The sequence below is a fragment of the Bubalus kerabau genome, chromosome 2 (genome assembly GCF_029407905.1).
Source record: "Bubalus kerabau isolate K-KA32 ecotype Philippines breed swamp buffalo chromosome 2, PCC_UOA_SB_1v2, whole genome shotgun sequence".
Taxonomy (NCBI): Eukaryota; Metazoa; Chordata; class Mammalia; order Artiodactyla; family Bovidae; genus Bubalus; species Bubalus kerabau.
This window is the reverse complement of record NC_073625.1, coordinates 52,279,864-52,300,651: the sequence shown is the minus strand read 5'-3', so window position 1 is coordinate 52,300,651 and position 20,788 is coordinate 52,279,864. Positions and strand designations below refer to the sequence as shown.

Sequence of the window (20,788 nt, the reverse complement as noted above, 5' to 3'; positions counted from 1 at the left end):
GTATGCTCAGTTCTGTATGACTCTTTAGGACCCCATGGACTGTAGCCCACCAGGCCCCTTGTCCATGGAATTTCCCAGGCAAGAATGCTGGAGTGGGTTGCCATTTCCTCCTCCTGGGCATCTTCCTGAGCCAAGGATGGAACCCACATCTCCTATGTCTCCTGGATTGCAGGTGGATTCTTTACCTGCTGAGCCATTGGTGAAGCGAGAGCTACATATAATAACAATAACCAAGAACCAAGGTCATATTTTTCTTTTTCTATCCCAGTTCATTCTTCCCACTACACACTTAATTAAAGTGCATAGTTTAGTGGTGGAGTGTGCTGATTTTGGAGCCAGATTAGCTAATTTTGAATCCCAGCTCTACCCCTCCCTAGCTGTGTAACTCAGAACAATATAAATTAGTATCAGCTTCATTTGTAAAATACAATTAAGGGCAGTAGGTTGAATTAAGTTGTTGTGAGGCTCAAATGAGTCAGTATCTGTAAAGTGCTTGGAACAGTGCCTGTATGGGGTACTTAAATGCTAGACATTATGAGAACAACCTATGTGGAGATGCTAGGCTCCGCAGAGATGCTGTATGGGGTACTTAAATGTTAGACATCATGAGAACAACCTATGTGGAGATGCTAGGCTCCTATTTAAAGATTGTCCCTACGCTACAGGAAATTTATAACTTTGAAAAATACCATATTCCCTCTATAGCATTCATATCATAGTTTGACAACCTGAATACAAGCATTTTTTTTTTGAGGGAAGGCAAATGAATATTTAGAATATATTGAGTTGGCCAAAATGTCCATTTGGGTTTTTAATTATTATTTTTTTAAGATAACGGTAGCTCAGTCCGTAAAGAATCTGCCTGCAATGCAGGAGATCTGGGTTTGATTCCAGGATTGGGAAGATCCCCTGGAGAAGGAAATGACAACCCACTCCAGAATTTTTGCCTGGAGGATCCCATGGACAGAAGAGCCTGGCAGGCTAGGTCACAAGAGTCAGACACAGCTTAGTGACTAAACCACCACCACCACCAATAGTAATAAGTAAATATGTTCATTTTAGAGCAAAGAGTTAAATATACAGTTATTTGGTAAGAAGAAATCTTCAAGAGCAGAAACGGGGTATTAACAGGGGATGGGGGACACATTCAGAATTATGATTCTGTAAAGCTTTGCATTCTATCCAATCATTAACAATATAATTTAACAGAGAATTGAGTGGCTCAACATCGATATTATTGCTCCTTGTCTGAGCTAATATATCTTCTGGCCCACTTTATTTATCACAGGCACTTTTTTCCCCCTATAACTCTGGTCTGCCTAGAAGGCTAGTGCTATGGTTGTCTCCCCAGGAACACCCTGAATAGAATTTAAGTCTCTGTGATGTTGGCTCCTTTCTACTGGTCTTTAAAGCTCAACTACCTTGCTCAACTGTGACCACATTGCATAAGCATATTTCCTTCACTTCTACATGCTTAATAAGACTTGTTGTTGTTTACTCAGTAAGTTGTGTCTGACTCTTTGCAACCCCATGGACTGTAGTCTACCAGGCTCTTCTGTCCATGGATTCCCCAGGCAAGAATACTGGAATGGATTGCCATTTCCTTCTCCAGGGGATCTTCCTAACCCAGGGATTGAACCTGGATTTCCTGCATTGTAGGCAGATTCTTTTACCATTGAGTTACCAGGGAAGCCCTACTCATCTTTGGGGTCTCAATATTCTCCTTGGAAGATAAGAATGGAGATAACTGTCCATTTGAAGGTCTTGTTACAGAGATCAATTACCTACCATTTTTGCAAATGTCTTTGAAGATTAAGTTCTTTTTCAAATTAAATAGTGTTATTACGCATCCTAGAAATACATCCAGACTCACGATGACCATTTATAAAACACTCAAACCTCAAATACACACAGATTTTACCATTCCAATCTCTGTACACAGTTATCTCCAAGATGAAATTCTTTGATTTACAAATATGGCCTGCAAAAATAGGGGGAAATGCCCACTTGAAAAGTTATTTGAATTTAACCAGCATTATGGTAATTTAGTATAAAGCACTGGGCTCTGATATTTAGCCTAAAATGGAGAATAATACTGTAATCTGATCTTTAAAAAGTTTAAGGCCTGATTTGTGAGATTAGCTATCAGAAGTGTACATGTCCACAAGAGAAATGTTAAAGTAGTGGTATTCAAGCATATTCTTCCACAGATTATTTCTTAAATGAATCTTAAGAGGAAGTCCAATATGTAAAAAATATGTACTTGTAGTGGTTCTGATTGGAGCAGTAGATCCTGAAACTCTGATTCCCAGTGTGCCAATGCCCTCCATTTTTAAAAATTCCAAACAGCACAGTTTGAAAACTACTGATTTAATTAGCCATTCAAGACACTGTCAGTGAAATGTAATGGTCTTGTAGATTTCAGCAAGTATTGTTGCTTGCTTTCCAACATCCATTCTCCCATCTTCAACCCTTCTAACAGTTCTACGTTTCCATTCCCTCCTCTTCCAAGGTAATCATGGCCTCAAGAGAGAATGCCCTGCTTCTAGACCCAAAAGGGGACTCCTGATTGGTCCATACATCCTCAGACTGTCTCCAGACTCCATTATAGCTTCAAAGACTGAGGACCCCAAAGAGCATTTAGGATTATATATCTATCAGCATTTAATATATTAGAAGTTAAGCCTGGGAAATGCTGAAAATATTCATTAAATATATACATTAAATATTTGTTAAAATATCAAAATAAGGCTATTAATATTCATTAGCATAAATAACATATGAACAATTGCTACATTTTCTAAAATCAAAGCAATTCGTTTAAAAAGTGGCACTGTTTTATATTTTTACAAGCTCCTTTAATAGCTCTCTTAATAGGGGATAGCTAGACTCTCCCACCTGCCTTGCATTCAGTTTGTTGTATTATGTCATTTTGTTTGAAGACTGAAAAAACTACCTATGCTATTAGACTGTTGGAAATATGAAGTTATTTCAATAGCCTTTTCATAAAATTGTGGATATTCTTCTTTGATAGAACCAAAACTTTACAAGTGATCACTTCTTAACAATAGTGTTGTGAAATTTGAAAATATATTTCCAAAATTTTTGGTCCTGGTTAAATTAAAATTCTTCAGTTTTATATGCAGAATAATGCATATAATTTATATGCACTAATCATGAATCTTTAATTCATACATAGTTTTACAACAATATTCACTGGTCATTTAGAAAATGTTGGTTCAGTGTCATGAATATCTTCCAAATTTTACATTTCATTTTACAATAGCAAAAGATCACATTTATTAACAACATTATCAACCTCATCAGAAACATCTTTAGTATTAGGAAGCTGTACAGCTCCTGGTAACAGAAAGTAGTATACTCAAATTCCAATTTTTGCTTAGAAGCTAATATTTTATCATTGGCTGCAATTAATGTCAGTGGTTTTCCTTGACATCACTGACACTTTTTTTTTTCTTTCAAAATAATATCTGCAAATGCTCATGTCTAGTAACCACAATGTATCCATCGGGTTTCATTCAAGAAAAAATGGTAGTCTATGAAAATAGTGGGCTTCCCAGTTGGCTCAGTGTAAAGAATCCACCCGCAATACAGGTGACATAGGTTCGATACCACGGGTGCGAAGATCCCCTGGAGAAGGAAATGGCAACTCACTCCATTATTCTTGCCTGGGAAATCCCACGGACAGAGGAGCCCGGCAGGCTACAGTCCATGGAGTCACAAAAGAGTGGGACATGACTTAGCAACTAAACAACAACAATAGAAATAGTTGCTGATTCAGCGTATGACTCAAAGAATTGAATAAGAACTCTTCCTAAATGTACTGTGGCCCACAATAGAAGTTTTGTTGTTGTTGTTTACATTTTCCATTTCCCCACACAAACTAGTAAGAAATCTGTACAAGTCAAAAATTTTCATTGAGATATAGTTGATGTACCAAAATTTGCTATTTGCTGTGTCAATAATTTTTACTGCTTCATCAAGGAGATTCTTAAGTGAAACAAGCTCTCAAATGCAGTAACTTTTTAATCTGATGCCACTGCTCAGCTGGTGCTAAGTCAGCAACTGTTTTACCCATCATTGCCTTTGCAATGTGCAAAGTGCAAATTTCAACACACAAAAAAGCAAATAACCCTGCGTTATTTTTATGACACTAGTTTTGGTTTTGCCAATTGTTATTGTTGTTTAGTCACTAAGTCACGTCCAACTCTTTGTGGTCACTTGAACTGCAGCATGCCAGGCGTCCCTGTCCTTCACAATTTCCTGCAGTTTGCTCCATGTCCATTGGGTTGGTGGTACCATCCAACCATTTCATCCTCTGTCACCCCCTTCTCCTCCTGCCCTCAATCTTTCCCAGCATCAGGGTGTTTTCCAATGAGTCAGTTCTTCATATCAGGTGGCCAAAGTACTGGAGCTTCAGCTTTGGCATCAGTCCTTCCAGCGAATATTCAGTTGATTTCCTCTAGGATTGACTGGTTTTGCCAATACCTGAAATAAGTTAAGGGACAGCCAGAAGTCTGTAGATCATACATTATGGACTACTAATCTAAGCTAGCCATATCTTAGTTACAGGACAATGATTGGTATTCAACTCTGGCTAGTGAGCTATAAAGGATGTATGCTTGGAGTTTCTTTGAAATGGTCTCTTGGCTCATAGAAAGACATATTGGCAGAGGTAGCCCTCTTCTTCCTGCAGATTTTGTCATGTCTGCGTGTGATATCTTGAACTGCAGTAGCCACCTAACTATGGGCTAAACTAGACTGTGGAGAGGTCATCACAGAGAGAATGGCAGGACTTACAATGCAGAAAGAACCTTAATCCTTGATGCTGTGTGAAGCCACCAAAATGACTAACCCCAGAGTCATTCTGCCTCTGAACATCTTGTTTTGGAATTTAGTACATTTCCATTTTGGTTTTCTTATTATTTGCCATCTAAACCATCCCAACTGGTACCAAGATACCTTTTATTACTTTTATTTGAGCTGGGGTTACACTATAGTGAAAGAGGCTTAATTCTCTAACTAGAAAAAAAAAATCAGGATTTATGTAATTTATTATGTAAGGAAAGAAATAAGTGATAAGTTACAACATTTTGAAGTTTAAAAATGGAGCTTATTTGAGCAGATGGCACTCTTTACAATACTCAGTTGGCTAGAGTTTCTTTAGAGGGCACCATGTTCCCTCTTCTGAATGAATTAAATATGTCATAAGAGCAAAATAAAGATTATAAACCTATAAACTTAGGTTTCACTGACCTAAGTCAGAGTTATTTAAGTGCTACCTTCCTAAACACACTACTCTTCTTCTATGAAGAAGTTAACTCATAAAGTAGTGCAATCATTTCCCATGGTACTTTTTTTGTCATATATTAAAATTGGAAGGGGCCCAGTAGAAGTGTGAAAAAAACAAGTAAGTGAATGCTAAAATATGTTTTAGGTGAAAATAACATTTGAGTAAAAATATTGTAGATCACAAGTCCAAACTGCCTGCCACTATTCAGTTATTTATTTTAAATATTTATCTAAAAATATCTGAGATGTAAAACTATACCCCAAATTATAAAAAAAGCAAATGATGACATTTCAAATCATCATTTTAGTATTGATGCTATCCTTCAAGAAAAGAAGAGTGATCAGCAAGCCAGGCCACTGAATTGATAAGCCTCCTTCCCATGTGTGTCTTCTTTTTACTTTTAGAAACCAGAATTACTACATGGAAATGAGACAAAAAATGCTTTTACAGTAATATTCAAGTTCATCATTAAAGCTTACCTCATTAGATGTCATTACTGATTACTTAAAGATTTAATGTCTGAACATACTTTGTAGCTGTGTGTGCATGTGCCCAGTCACTCAGTCCTGTCCAGCTCATTGTGAATCTATGGATTGTTGCCCATCAGGCTCCTCTGTCTGTGGGATTTTCCAGGAAGAATCCTGGAGAGGATTGCCATTTTCTCCTCCAGGGGATCTTCCCAAACCAGAGATCAAACCTGCATCTCTTGAGTCTCTGCATTGGCAGGTGAATTCTTTACCACTAGCACCACCTGGAAAAGGCCACTTTATAGTTACAGCATTCTAAAGTGGTTTTGATTTTATTTTATTGTCTATGTATAATTTAAATATAATATATGACCTTAATCACCGAATTACGGAATTATATTTGACTGTTAAAAGCCAGCTTATATTGGGACTTTTTTGGTGGTCCAGTGGCTAAGATTCCGTGCTCCCAAAGTAGGGGTCATGGGTTTGATCCCTGCTCAAGGAGCTAGATCCCACATGAGGCACGTAACGATCCCACACACCCCAGCTAAAGATGTCTTATGGGCAATAAAGATCAAAGATTTCATGTTCCACAATTAAGACCAGCTAAAGCCAAATAAACGTTTTTTTTTTAAAGATTGTTTCCCTTAAAAAATAACATATTAATTATGTTAAAAACTAGACTAAATAAAGTTATTTATATTAAAATTATGGTGGCATAGTGATAAAGAATTTGTCTGCCAATGCAGGAGACGCAAGAGACATGGAATCTATCCCTGGGTTTGGAAGGTCCCCGAGAATAGGAAATGGCAACCCACTCTGGTATTCTTGCCTAGAGAATCCCAGGGATGGAGGAGCCTGGTGGGCTACAGTCCATGGGGTTGCACAGAGCTGGATGTGACTGAGCATGCATGCACATGTTAAAATTATATTAAGAGAATGCATTCAGTATATATGCAAACTCTAAAGACATCCAAACGTAATGTGATATTTTTTATACCTTCTTTCCTTCTAGTGTAGATTTCTATTAGAATTCAACCCAATATTGGGTTGGCCAAAAAAAATGTACACACGTATTTAAAGCCTGTGTTCTCCCACATCTAAGTACTTCAGCCAGAAGGCTCCTGTATCATACCTGCATGTCCTTCAAAGCCAATTTGAATTCCACTTCTGTCAGAAAGTTTCATCTCAGCTGTCCTGAGGGGGGCATAGATCTCTCTTTCCCATAATAATGTGGCACTTTGTTTATCTTTTGAACTTACAGTCTTTCTTGAAACTGAATTGTTTATGAGTGTCTTCTCCCGCGATGAAGTATAAGAGGTCAGGGACCATGCATAATTTATCTGGACAAACCCCTAAATGCTATAATTATCTTTTGCATATGATATCCATGAACAAGCATTTGTTGAAATAAACTGAATTGAATTTGGAGTATTTTAAAATTTGAGGTAATCTTACATTCAAACAGAAGATCAAGGAAGATAATTTGAGAAGTTTATGGTTTCTTTTGCACTATATTGAGTAATGCATTCTCAAAATCACTTGTCAAAAGACAGAGGTCAAAATAAATTTGGAGATTCTATTTCTTAGTTTCTAGTTGCAGTCTAATGAAAGTAAGTGAAATTTTATTTTCCCTAATTTTCCTCAGGCCGCTCTTTCCTTAATAGTGTTTCAATATTTTGTTAACTATTGAACCACTGTTGGGGACATCACCTGGGAGCTTGTTAGAAATGCAGGTTCAATGCAGGATACTGGATGCATGGGACTGGTGCACTGGGATGACCCAGAGGGATGGAATGGGGAGGGAGGAGGGAGGAGGGTTCAGGATGGGGAACACATGTATACCTGTGGGGGATTCATTTTGATATTTGGCAAAACCAATACAATTATGTAAAGTTTAAAAATAAAAAAATAAAAAAAAAAGAAATGCAGAATGTCAGGTCAAATCAAGACCACCAGGATCAGAATCTGCATTCTTTTTTTTTTTTTTAAGTGTATTTTAAAATAAAATCCACAGTGATTTTTGTACACATTAAATTTGAGAAGCAAATTTGATAATCTTAGAGATAATCATATAATCTCTAAGAAAATCTCCTCCCTTACCCACCCACTCCTCCACCCCATTCATCACCCCCACCCCACATATACAAGTCCTGGTTGCCTTTTGAGGCAATTTCTGGTTTCTAGAACATTAATAGAAACGGTAAACAATTTTTGTTTCCATTTGTATTAGACGAGCTTCACTTAGGTATGGACTGGCGGATTCTTTTATGTTATTAAAACTTGTCCTTTATCTTCAGTGTTATGATTACTTACTTCAATTCCAAGGCTAGTATAAAGTTAAGTAAAACATCCTGTCTGTGAAGCAAGAATAATCTAGATGTTTAAAGTTATGTAATACATTTGGGCTTTTCATCCTTTAAAAATCATTTATATTTTTCTAGGCTTCATGCCTGATTTCCTTTGCTTCAGTCAGATAAGTGATGATGCTTTCTTCTACCTCAGTTGTAATTAACAAACAGGCAAAACTTCTCACATTTTGTAATATTATGAGAAATAGAGCACTCACCAAATACCAGCTGTGTATCAGAAATCCACCTTAAAACTATTCTCATAATCAATTAGATTTCATTATTTCCATTTTACAGATGAAAAAAGTTATATGTTTCTTGGGGGTGGGTTGGATGATCTCCTTAAGATCACTTCTGGTGTCGTTTTTTTGACTTCAAAATTTATGATTTATCAAGCACATTCATACATCCAATAATGCCAATTTGTTGATCCTTTCATATTTTCCTGCTCTAGGATTACAAATTAAGAGTAAGTAAAACAGACATAGATTTTGCCCTCAAAAACCTGCATTATACTAGGAGAGCTGAAAAATACTGATCTTATCGAAAATAAGGTATTACCAAAAAACCTGAACAAACAGTTTGGCCAACCCAATAGTAAAAGCTTTTAGTGAATTCATTAACAGTGTTTGTGTAAAACATTTTGAAGGGAAGTTTCAAGATATAATGAAAGTGTGCTACATGAGAATCTAAATTAGTCTGAAAAGCAGAACAAGGCTTTCCTGAACTATCTTCTGAGTTGAACTCTGAAAATGAATAGTTATTAACCAGGCAAGAATGTAGAGGAAGATGAGCATGTGTAAATTCCTGGGAAAGATTGGTCCACCCCCACACTAGTAAGCCAGTTTTAAATTCTGAGATTTGATTCAGAGTTTGTGGATGAAAATTTCAGCTTCACTAAGTGCATGCTTTAAGATTTCTCTGATTTCTAGATTTATTGCAATGGGAATAGAAACCATAATAATAATAACAAAGCAACAACAACAAATCAGGAATAATAATATCTACTGCAAAGTGCCTGGCATAAAACAGATACTCTAGATACATTCATTAAATAAATGGATTATTATTATGAGGATAATAATAATAATTATTATTATTTTTATTTTTTTAAATTTTATTTTATTTTTAAACTTTACATAATTGTATTAGTTTTGCCAAATACCAAAATGAATCCACCACAGGTATACATGTGTTCCCCATCCTGAACCCTCCTCCCTCCTCCCTCCCCATTCCATCCCTCTGGGTCATCCCAGTGCACCAGCCCCAAGCATCCAGTATTGTGCATCGAACCTGGACTGGCAACTCGTTTCATACATGATATTTTACATGTTTCAATGCCATTCTCCCAAATCTTCCCACCCTCTCCCTCTCTCACAGAGTCCATAAGACTGTTCTATACATCAATGTCTCTTTTGCTGTCTCGTACACAGGGTTATTGTTACCATCTTTCTAAATTCCATATATATGCGTTAGTATACTGTATTGGTGTTTCTCTTTCTGGCTTACTTCACTCTGTATAATAGGCTCCAGTTTCATCCACCTCATTAGAACTGATTCAAATGTATTCTTTTTAATGGCTGAGTAATACTCCATTGTGTATATGTACCACAGCTTTCTTATCCATTCATCTGCTGATGGACATCTAGGTTGCTTCCATGTCCTGGCTATTATAAACAGTGCTGTGATGAACGTTGGGGTACACGTGTCTCTTTCCCTTCTGGTTTCCTCAGTGTGTATGCCCAGCAGTGGGATTGCTGGATCATAAAGCAGTTCTATTTCCAGTTTTTTAAGGAATCTCCACACTGTTCTCCATAGTGGCTGTACTAGTTTGCATTCCCACCAACAGTGCAAGAGGATTCCCTTTTCTCCACACCCTTTCCAGCATTTAAAAAATATGGAACGCTTCATGAATTTGCGTTTCATCCTTGCGCAGGGGCCATGCTAATCTTCTCTGTATCGTTCCAATTTTAGTATATGTGCTGCCGAAGCGAGCACAATAATTATTTTTATAAGGTGGTAAATGAGGGAAAACCATAATCATTCATTTATCCCTTCATTTATTTGTCCTTCATTCACCAAAAAATTCATTCTTTTCGTGAGTCCAGTAATAAAACATTGAACAAAGAATCTTTATTATATAAATGGGCATTATTTTTACTAATATATAACACTGATAAGGATTCCATAAATATTAATGAATCATGATTTTCAATGCTCACATGGTTTTTTAAATAGCTTATCATTTGGAAAAAAATTCAAGTAACCATTTCAAAGTGTAGAGCCTTAGTTCAGTTCAGTTCAGTCACTCAGTTGTGTCTGACTCTCTGAGACCCCATGAATCGCAGCACCAGGCCTCCCTGTCCATCACCATCTCCCGGAGTTCATGCAAACTCACGTCCATCGGGTTGGTGATGCCATCCAGCCATCTCATTCTCTGTCGTCCCCTTCTCCTCCTGCCCCCAATCCCTCCCAGCATCAGAGTCTTTTCCAATGAGTCAACTCTTCACATGAGGTGGCCAAAGTACTGGAGTTTCAACTTTAGCATCATTCCTTCCAAAGAAATCCCAGGGCTGATCTCCTTCAGAATGGACTGCTTGGATCTCCTTGCAGTTCAAGGCACTCTCAAGAGTCTTCTCCAACACCACAGTTCAAAAGCATCAATTCTTTGGTGCTCAGCTTTCTTCACAGACCAACTCTCACATCCATACATGACGACTGGGAAAATCATAGCCTTGACTAGACAGACCTTTGTTGGCAAAGTAATGTCTCTGCTTTTGAATATGCTATCTAGGTTAGTCATAACTTTTCTTCCAAGGAGTAAGCGTCTTTTAATTTCATGGCTGCAATCACCATCTGCAGTGATTTGGGAACCCAAAATATAAAGTCTGACACTGTTGCCACTGTTTCCCCATCTATTTGCTATGAAGTGATGGGGCCAGATGCCATGATCTTTGTTTTCTGAATGTTGAGCTTTAAGCCAACTTTTTCACTCTCCTCTGTGACTTTCATCAAGAGGCTTTTAGTTCCTCTTCACTTTCTGCCATAAGGGTGGTGTCATCTGCATATCTGAGGTTATTGATATTTCTCCTGGTAATCTTGATGCCAGCTTGTGCTTCTTCCAGCCCAGCGTTTCTCATGATGTACTCTGCATAGAAGTTAAATAAGCAGGGTGACAATATACAGCCTTGACGTACTCCTTTTCCTATTTGGAACCAGTCTGTTGTTCCATGTCCAGTTCTAACTGTTGTCTCCTGACCTGCATACAGATTTCTCAAGAGACAGGTCAGGTGGTCTGGTATTCCCATTTCTTTCAGAATTTTCCACAGTTTATTGTGATCCACACAGTCAAAGGCTTTGTCATAGTCAATAAAGCAGAAATAGATGTTTTTCTGGAACTCTCTTGCTTTTCCCATGATCCACCAGATGTTGGCAATTTGATCTCTGGTTCCTCTGCCTTTTCTAAAACCAGCTTGAACATCAGGAAGTTCACTGTTCAGATATTGCTGAAGCCTGGCTTGGAAAATTTTGAGCATTACTTTACTAGCATGTAAGATGAGTGCAATTGTGTGGTAGTTTGAGCATTCTTTGACATTGCCTTTCTTTGGGATTGGAATGAAAACTGCCCTTTTCCAAGTCCTGCGGCTACTGCTGAGTTTTCCAAATTTGCTGGGATATTGAGTGCAGCACTTTCACAGCTTCATCTTTCAGGATTTGAAATAGCTCCACTGGAATTCCATCACCTCCCCTAGCTTTGTTCATAGTGATGCTTCCTAAGGCCCATTTGACTTCACATTGCAGGATGTCTGGCTCTAGGTGAGTGATCACACCATCGTGATTATCTGGGTCATGAAGATCTTTTTTGTACAGTTCTTCTGTGTATTCTTGCCACCTCTTCTTAATATCTTCTGCTTCTGTTAGGTCCCTACCATTTCTGTCCTTTATCAAGCCCATCTTTGCATGAAATATTCCCTTGGTATCTCTAATTTTCTTGAAGAGATCTCTAGTCTTTCCCATTCTGTCGTTTTCCTCTATTTCTTTGCATTGATTGCTGAGGAAGGCTTTCTAATCTCTTCTTGCTATTCTTTGGAACTCTGTATTCAGATGCTTATATCTTTCCTTTTCTCCTTTGCTTTTTGCTTCTCTTCTTTTCACAGCTATTTGTAAGGCCTCCCCAGACAGCCATTTTGCTTTTTTGCATTTCTTTTCCATGGGGATGGTCTTGATCCCTGTCTCCCATACAATGTCACAAACCTCATTCCATTGTTCATCAGGCATTCTATCTATTAGATCTAGTCCCTTAAATCTATTTCTCACTTCCACTGTATAATCATAAGGGATTTGATTTAGGTCATAACTGAATGGTCTAGTGGTTTTCCCTACTTTCTTCAATTTCAGTCTGAATTTGGAATAAGGAGTTCATGATCCGAGCCACAGTCAGCTCCTGGTCTTGTTTTTGCTGACTGTATAGAGCTTCTCCATCTTTGGCTGCAAAGAATAAAATCAATCTGATTTCGGTGTTGACCATCTGGTAATGTCCATGTGTAGAGTCGTCTCTTGTGTTGTTGGAAGAAGGTGTTTGCTATGACCAGTGCATTTTCTTGGCAAAACTCTATTAGTCTTAGCCCTGCTTCATTGTGTATTCCAAGGCCAAATTTGCCTATTATTCCAGGTGTTTCTTGACTTCCTACTTTTGCATTCCAGTCCCCTATAATGAAAAGGACATCTTTTTTGGGTGTTAGTTCTAGAAGGTCTTGTAGGTCTTCATAGAACCGTGCAGCTTCAGCTTCTTCAGCGCTCCTGGTTGGGGCATATACTTGGATTACTGTGATATTGAATGGTTTGCCTTGGAAATGAACAGAGATCATTCTGTCGTTTTTGAGATTGCATCCAAGTACTGCATTTTGGACTCTTTTGTTGACCACGATGGCTACTCCATTTCTTCTGAGGGATTCCTGCCCACAGTAGTAGATATAATGGTCATCTGAGTTAAATTCACCCATTCCAGTCCATTTTACTTCTCTGATTCCTAGAATGTCGAGGTTCAGTCTTGCCATCTCTTGACCACTTCCAATTTGCCTTGATTCATGGACCTGACATTCCAGGTTCCTATGCAATATTGGTCTTTACAGCATCGGACTTTGCTTCTATCACCAGTCACATCCACAGCTGGGTATTGTTTTTGCTTTGGCTCCATCCCTTCATTCTTTCTGGAGTTATTTCTCCACTGATCTCCAGTAGCATATTGGGCACCTACTGACCTGGGGAGTTCCTCTTTCAGGATCCTATCATTTTGCCTTTTCATACTATTCATGGGGTTCTCAAGGCAAGAATACTGAAGTGGTTTGCCATTCCCTTCTCCAGTGGATCACATTCTGTCATATCTCTCCACCATGACCCGCCCGTCTTGGGTTGCCCCACGGGCATGGCTTAGTTTCATTGAGTTAGACGAGGCTGTGGTCCTAGTGTGATTGACTAGTTTTCTGTGAGTATGGTTTCAGTGTGTCTGTCCTCTGATGCCCTCTTGCAACACCTACCGTCTTACTTGGGTTTCTCTTACCTTGGGCGTGGGGTATCTCTTCACGGCTGCTCCAGCAAAGTGCAGCCATTGCTCCTTACCTTGGACGAGGGGTATCTCCTCATCGCTGCCCTTCCTGACCCTCAACGTGGGATAGCTCCTCTAGGCCCTCCTGCGAATCTAGTTCTCAAATTACATACCAATCCTCAAGAAGTTTGGTTATTTAGTAGTTCTGTTTTTCCACATAAGAGCTTTGTGGTAATCCTGGATTTTTGAGTTCTCCAAATAATTTTAAACAAATGTCAATTCATTAAGCTAAAATAATTTGAGAAAACCTAAGGAGTAAAGTATGCCAGATTCAAGTTTTTAAATCAGGAGCCTACGTTCCTACTCCTATTTTTTCAGAGAATGCCAGAAGGTGCTTCAGAACAATTTGTTGCAGTAGAGGCTTCTATTTTTTCCTCAACTATCATCAGAAAAATTTCTAACTATTACAAATTATCAAGCAAGCAGCTATTATTCTAAGTCATAAACATGTAGTACTAATTGACATTCTCTTCTATGCTTTGTATAAATGGAACATATATATAGGATTGCTTTCAATTGGCAGCATTTCTACCTAACAGTTAAACTTACTGACTCAAACTCTATTTTCCTTGGGTCAAAGGATTAAACACCATTGTAAGTCGCCAGCAATTGCAACAGGTCTTAAGCAAAATTTTAAGCTTATTTCTATGCATTTCAAATAAAGCATATCCCATTTCTTTCCAAACATTTAAAAAAAAAAAAAGAAGGAAAAAAACACTACTGGATATGATTTTGCAACTTTTTCAAAATCATAATTTATAAAGATGTTTAAATATTTTAATGGAAAATATGAAGTGAGACAGAGAATGAGTTTTTGATATTATAGCTCCCATATTAAGTATATTCCTTTTGATAAAATGACAACTGAAAATATAATTTTCTATAATTGTATCGTTTTACTTAGGTAAATCAAAATCAGTTAATTTACTTTGGTTTATATTTCCTATAACATTTAGTGCTTGAAATGTAAAAATAAACAGGTGAATTTATCTGATATTTATTCACTTAGCTATAAAATGAGAATATGTCCAAAACCATTTACCAGAAGATCAATAATAAAGATCTTATATTAACCCATTTTTGTCAAAATTGCAACAGTGAAATAGAATAACAATAAGAAAAAAACATTGCTTATAACATGAATACATTAATATACTGCCTTAGTAACATTCATTGATTCAAATTGAGCCAGGCAAAATTCATGGAAAAAAATGGATATAAATCACAGATTTATATTCTCCTATGATTCTCATATAATTCTCCTATAATTCCACATCCATTCTCCTGTATCCTGTTTTTACTCCATAAACCAAAACCCATACCATGTAATATAAACTAAAGTTTCACATTCAGAGTTAAAAAATTCTAAAAATCTTGGGCATTAAAATCTGTGGCATCCACTTTGTTGGCTGGGATAACCAACAAGAGCTTTTAGGAAGAGGTGACACTTGAAATCTACCTTTAGTTGAATGTTGAAAATGCTGGGTGGCCAAGGAGAATGAACTTTGAAGGAGGACTGTGAGAAAACCATGGAGAAAGAAAATTCATCTTTTAAAGTCCAAATAGATTGGGCAGGTAGCTAAAAATACCATATTACTTTAATTCAGACAGCTGCTGATTACACCAGCCCTCATTTATATTAAAGTTAGTATTTTAATCTAACTTTATATTGTACTAATAATTTGCACAATTATTTCCTATCTCAATAAGGGGGAACTGTCAATTATAACATTTCACGTCATTAATTATATGATGCCTCTTAATTTCAAATTTGCAATATGGAAAATATATAAACAAGAAATGATGAAATATATAAACAAAAAAATCATATTCTTCACATTGCCATTAAAATATTTAACTTGCTTTTTTTGTCTTTAATTAAGCATTTAGTTGAGAGTTGTCAACTTACATAAAGTTAAATGGCTATGCAGGCAGTTATTCACATAGTTTCTGCCAAAAACCTAGCTGGAGTCAGATATAACATAACTTTATCAAACAGCAGGCAAGAACAAAATGTTAACATTACTGTGTGCTTGGGAAATGATGAGGGGATAAAAGCTATCAGCTCAACTCACTGGTGTGATGCTTATATCAAAGTGTAAGAGGTCTTTTTGCACCTCTGCTGAATTTCAACAGTTCCATTCACTGGGCAGTAACCACTTCAGTGCATGGCCAAAACGCTGACAGAAAGCCAGTTTTTCTTTTCTCAATTACTCAACTTCCCTCTATCTGCTCAGAAAGTAACAACCTTGAGAGACTAAAAATTTTTACTGTAAATGCACATTTCCAATTAAAACTTTCTCTCCCCATGACTCTGACATGTTTTTCTCTGTTTTCTCCATAAATTAATGAACTTGTGGGCTCAACTTTTACATAATAGCTCCAAGGTCTTACCTCATGTCATTTTGTCTAACAGTTTGGGGTGGGGAGGGAAAAGCAATTTGATTACTTTTCTATCAAAATAAAAACACAAAACCATCATTACATTTCTGAAAATAATAGGGATTGCACAGGTTGTAAAGCAGCCTCTGAGAGTTAAATAGCCTGTAGGTAGTTATTATTTTGCATTGTCAAGGCTATGGTTTTCCAGTGGTCATGTATGGATGTGAGACTTGGACTATAAAGAAAGCTGAGTGCCAAAGATTGGTGCTTTTTAACGGTGGTGTTGGAGAAGACTTTTGAGAGACCTTTGGACTGTATGGAGATCCAACCAGTCCATCCTAAAGGAGATCAGTCCTGAATATTCATTGAAAGGCCTGATGCTGAAGCTGAAACGCCAATACTTTGGCCACCTGATGAGAAGAACTGACTCATTTGAAAAGACCCTGATGCTGGGAAAGATTGAAGGCTGGAGGAGAAGGGGACAACAGAGGATGAGATGGTTGGATGGCATCACTGATTCAATGGACATGAGTTTGAGTAAACTCCGGAAGTTGGTGATGGACAGGGAGGCCTGGTGTGCTGTGGTCCATGGGGTGGCAAAGAGTCGGACACGACTGAGAGACTGAACTGAACTGAGCTGAACTAATGTTGCTTTGTTTCACATCAACCACAAATTCATTTTAAAGTGATATAGTAGATTAGGTTTCTTTTTTCTCCTGTGGGAAATGACAACCACACTCTTTCTAAATAGATACAAATGAAAAAAGTGCAGCTAATGGAAAATTAACAGCTTATAAATTATAAATAGATTCATGTATTAATTAGTTTCTATTCAAGATATGCATACAGCCATGTAAATAAATATGCATATTGAAACTAGGAAATTATGAGAGGCAATGCCATCAGCACATGTAACTCTGTTTCAAGAATTAGGAAATGCAGGTTAACTCCCAATTCACTGATGCTATGGGTGTTTGAAGCTGAATCAACATAAAAGGATATTGAATATCTACCAGATTGATCTACATAGCATCAACAGAACAATGTGTTCTCTTTTTCATTGACACTTTCAGAGATCAAAAAAGTCCTGTGCCACAGATGTGTGTATATGCTCAGTCCCTCAGTCATGTCTGATCTAGGCGATCCCAAGGGCTGTAGCCCACCTGGCTTCTCTGTCCATGGAATTTTCCAAACAAGAATATTGGAACAATTTGCCATTTCTTACTCCGGGGATACTTTCCAACCCAGGGGTCGAAACTGACTGTGTCTCCTGCATTAGCAAGCAGATTCTTCACCACTGTGCCACCTTGGAAGTCCCAGATACAATTCTCTAATTTGTGCTTAAACTCATAAAATATCCTGTCATCAATATATAATGTGAAATGGTTTATGCACTTTACATATTTGTCTTCTTTTTCTTTATGGATCATGAAGCTTTATATATGTCTCAAGATTTTAAATCAAATATGTATATCTGATTTAGTCAATTTGTAAGGAAAATGTCAAATGCCATGGTCTATGTATCATTCCAATAGAAGATAATTTTGTTAATTTTTAAGATAACAAGTTAAAGTGATTCACAGCTCCTATTTTCAGTCTATAAATAATCCCTATTTTTTTGGTCAATAGTATCACCCACATAGACTATCAATTCTTTGAATAAACTATTAAATGCATTAACTTCATTTCCATGGATTTTCATTGCCCTAGTGTGTTACCATATAAAAATGTTAATGAAGCATGAAGTTGCCAAATAGCAAGTTCAAGGATATACTAATTTGGATGTGTTTGGATGCATGCAATAAAAGAAAATGTTCAACTCAAAGTATCTCATATGGTTAAGAAAATCTATTACAGCACATCTAAGTTGTCAAAAGAGGCTAACTCCCAGGTGAGTGAATTTAGTGGCTCAATAACTTAATCAAAGATCCAATTTTTCCAGTCCTTATACTCTGCCATCCTGGATTGACTTTATTTTTCAGGCAGTCCTCCTTTTGATTTCACCTGCAGTCCCATATGAAGACCTGACAAATTCCATGAAAAGAGTGATATTGTTTTATCCACTGTTTCAATTATTGGCGTTGAGGAGAGGCAAGGTCATCTTTCCCAGAAGCCTCCACATTCTTCCGTCTTTATTGACTAGACATGTTCCTATGCTCATGCTTAGACTGAGCACAGTACTGAAAAGCAAGAGATTCAGAGCTTGCCAAAGAAGCATACAGCCATGTGGAAGACGGTGGATGGCAGAATAAAATGGACACTCTAAAGAACAAAGAGGGGGCTGAGTATTTTCTGAGTGGGCACAGCATTTAATAAGAATCAGAGAAAGAAAGCAGGGGATATGTTTCAAACAGTACAAGTTGACAATTTGATTTTAAAAGAATGCATGTATTCATCCAACATGCTTTTTGAACCAAAATTTGGTGGCTCCTTACTAACTTGACTATGATTCCAGACTTCAATCATCCCTACTATACCTCATTCTATACTGCAGGCATGCAGGCTAAGTTTCTTTCCTGGTGGCTTAACTGGTAAAGAATTCACCTGCAGTGTAAAAGACCTGGGTTTGATCCCTGGGTTTGGGAAGATCCCCTGGAGAAGGGAAAGGCTACCCACTGCAGTGTTCTGGCCTGGAGAATTCCGTGGACTGTATAGTTCATGGGGTCGGAAAGAGTCGGACATGACTGAGTGACTTTCACTTTCACTTCTTGCTAAGTTGCTTCAGTTGTGTCTGACTCTGCAACCCCATAGACTGTAGCCCACCAGGCTCCTCTGTCCATGGGATTCTCTAGGCAAAAATACTGGAGTGGGTTTCCATTCCCTGCTCCAGAGGATCTTCCGGACCCAGGGATTGAACCCGGGTCAGGTCGTGTCTCTTACATCTCCTGCATTGGCAAACAGGTTCTTTACCACTAGCTCCACCTGGGAATTTATTATTTTAGTTCCTTTAATATACGTCTTGCCTTACCAAGTTAATCTTGAGCCCCTTGTGCTAAGCGATTTATCTCCCTTCTCGTCTACTTCCTGACTCTCACTCTTACCCACCCCTCTTTGTTTATGTTTCTTACAGGCCACTTGTTTACCTTGATACCTTAAAATATGGATGAACATTAAATCCCTGTATGCCCTTGTTAAAGGATGCTGCTGCTGCTGCTAAGTCACTTCAGTCATGTCCGACTCTGTGTGACCCCATGGACGACAGTCCACCAGGCTCTCCCATTCCTGGGATTCTCCAGGCAAGAACACTGGAGTGGGTTGCCATTTCCTTCTCCAATGCATGAAAGTGAAAAGTGAAAGTGAAGTCGCTCAGTCATGTCTGACTCTTAGCGACCCCATGGACTGCAGCCTACCAGGCTCCTCCATCCATGGGATTTTCCAGGCAAGAGTACTGGAGTGGGGTGCCATTGGATGGGAGTAAATTATTTCATATGTCTTCTCTGAGCTTAGCACAAGGCCAAGTTCATTGTATATAGGTGCTCAAAGAAATGCTTATTGAAGAGTGCATACACAAAAGAGGCCAGTTAGTGGTGCTGTGGTACTCATTTGTTGTTGTTCAGGCGTATCTGACTCTTTTGTGACCCCCTGGACTGTAGTCCACCAGGCTACTCTGTCCATGGGATTTCTCAGGCAAAATATTGGAGTGGGTTGCCATTTCCTTCTCCAGGGAATCTTCCTGGACCAGGGATTGAACTTGAGTCTCCTTCATTGGCAGACAGATTCTTTACAGCTGAACCACTACAGGAATAAAAAAAGTTTTTTCTTCAGTAAGCCTATATTTGAATGTTTTATAGTCTAAGCATTATCATGAAAAGCATCTTTATTTAAAGTAAAACAGACTCTTTACTACAAAATATACCATGCTGATGCTTTAGTTATGTTAGTTTACAGCGGTCTTCATAGAATATCTGTTTCTGTCACTGCTTAGTCTTTCTGTCAAAAAACATATTAAATAATAAAATAGTCATCTGTATAATATAGCTGGGGTTAAACTACCTGGTCCCTTAATCTGAAAATCCAAAATATTTGTTCTTGATTTTTAGAAGGTAAGGCGCTTCACTTATCCTGAAAGTATTAATCAGCAAAACATAGAATTAAAAAAAATCAATGTCAGGTTGAATGTGAAGTATGAAAAATTGAGCTTTTTCTGTAAGAGAAATAGTATACTTGGCTAGAGAAACCAGCATTTTTCATAAAGTTATCTAGCAGCAGACTCCAATGTAGTAAGATATGTGACTCGGGTTTGCTGTCAAATCCTGTAAGTTGAGGCTGTTGGGCAGTGTTATCCTTGTTGGCAGATATTGTCATCTTGGTGTTTGAACACCAAGAACAATGACATTTCTTAGAGACAACTCTATTCATCTGTTCCATCTCTTAGAACCTGCTCATTCTCAGGTCTTTTACATCAATATGTGTCTTAGTGATCCTTTCAAATAATATCAGGATGTAGAGATTGAGCACACGATAGCTTGAGTGAACATTTCCATGTAAATGAAATTGATAAATGAACAGTACTAACAGACTATATCTTCAGATTGGGTGCCTATGCCTTCACAGTGAGACTCGTGATTTTAAAAATGAGCAACACTATTTAAGCACTGCTGTTGCTGCTGCTGCTGCTGCTGAGTCGCTTCAGTCGTGTCCGACTCTGTGCGACCCCATAGACGGCAGC

General features: G+C 37.9%; 1 non-coding gene across 1 annotated transcript; it reads right to left on the bottom strand.

Annotated features, from left to right (window-relative positions):
* Positions 1 to 10,023: 10,023 nt before the first annotated feature.
* On the bottom strand, positions 10,024 to 10,130 carry LOC129645210 (U6 spliceosomal RNA). The gene has a single exon (XR_008711288.1). It is a non-coding gene; the product is annotated as a U6 spliceosomal RNA (small nuclear RNA).
* Between the last annotated feature and the right edge of the window lie 10,658 nt (positions 10,131 to 20,788).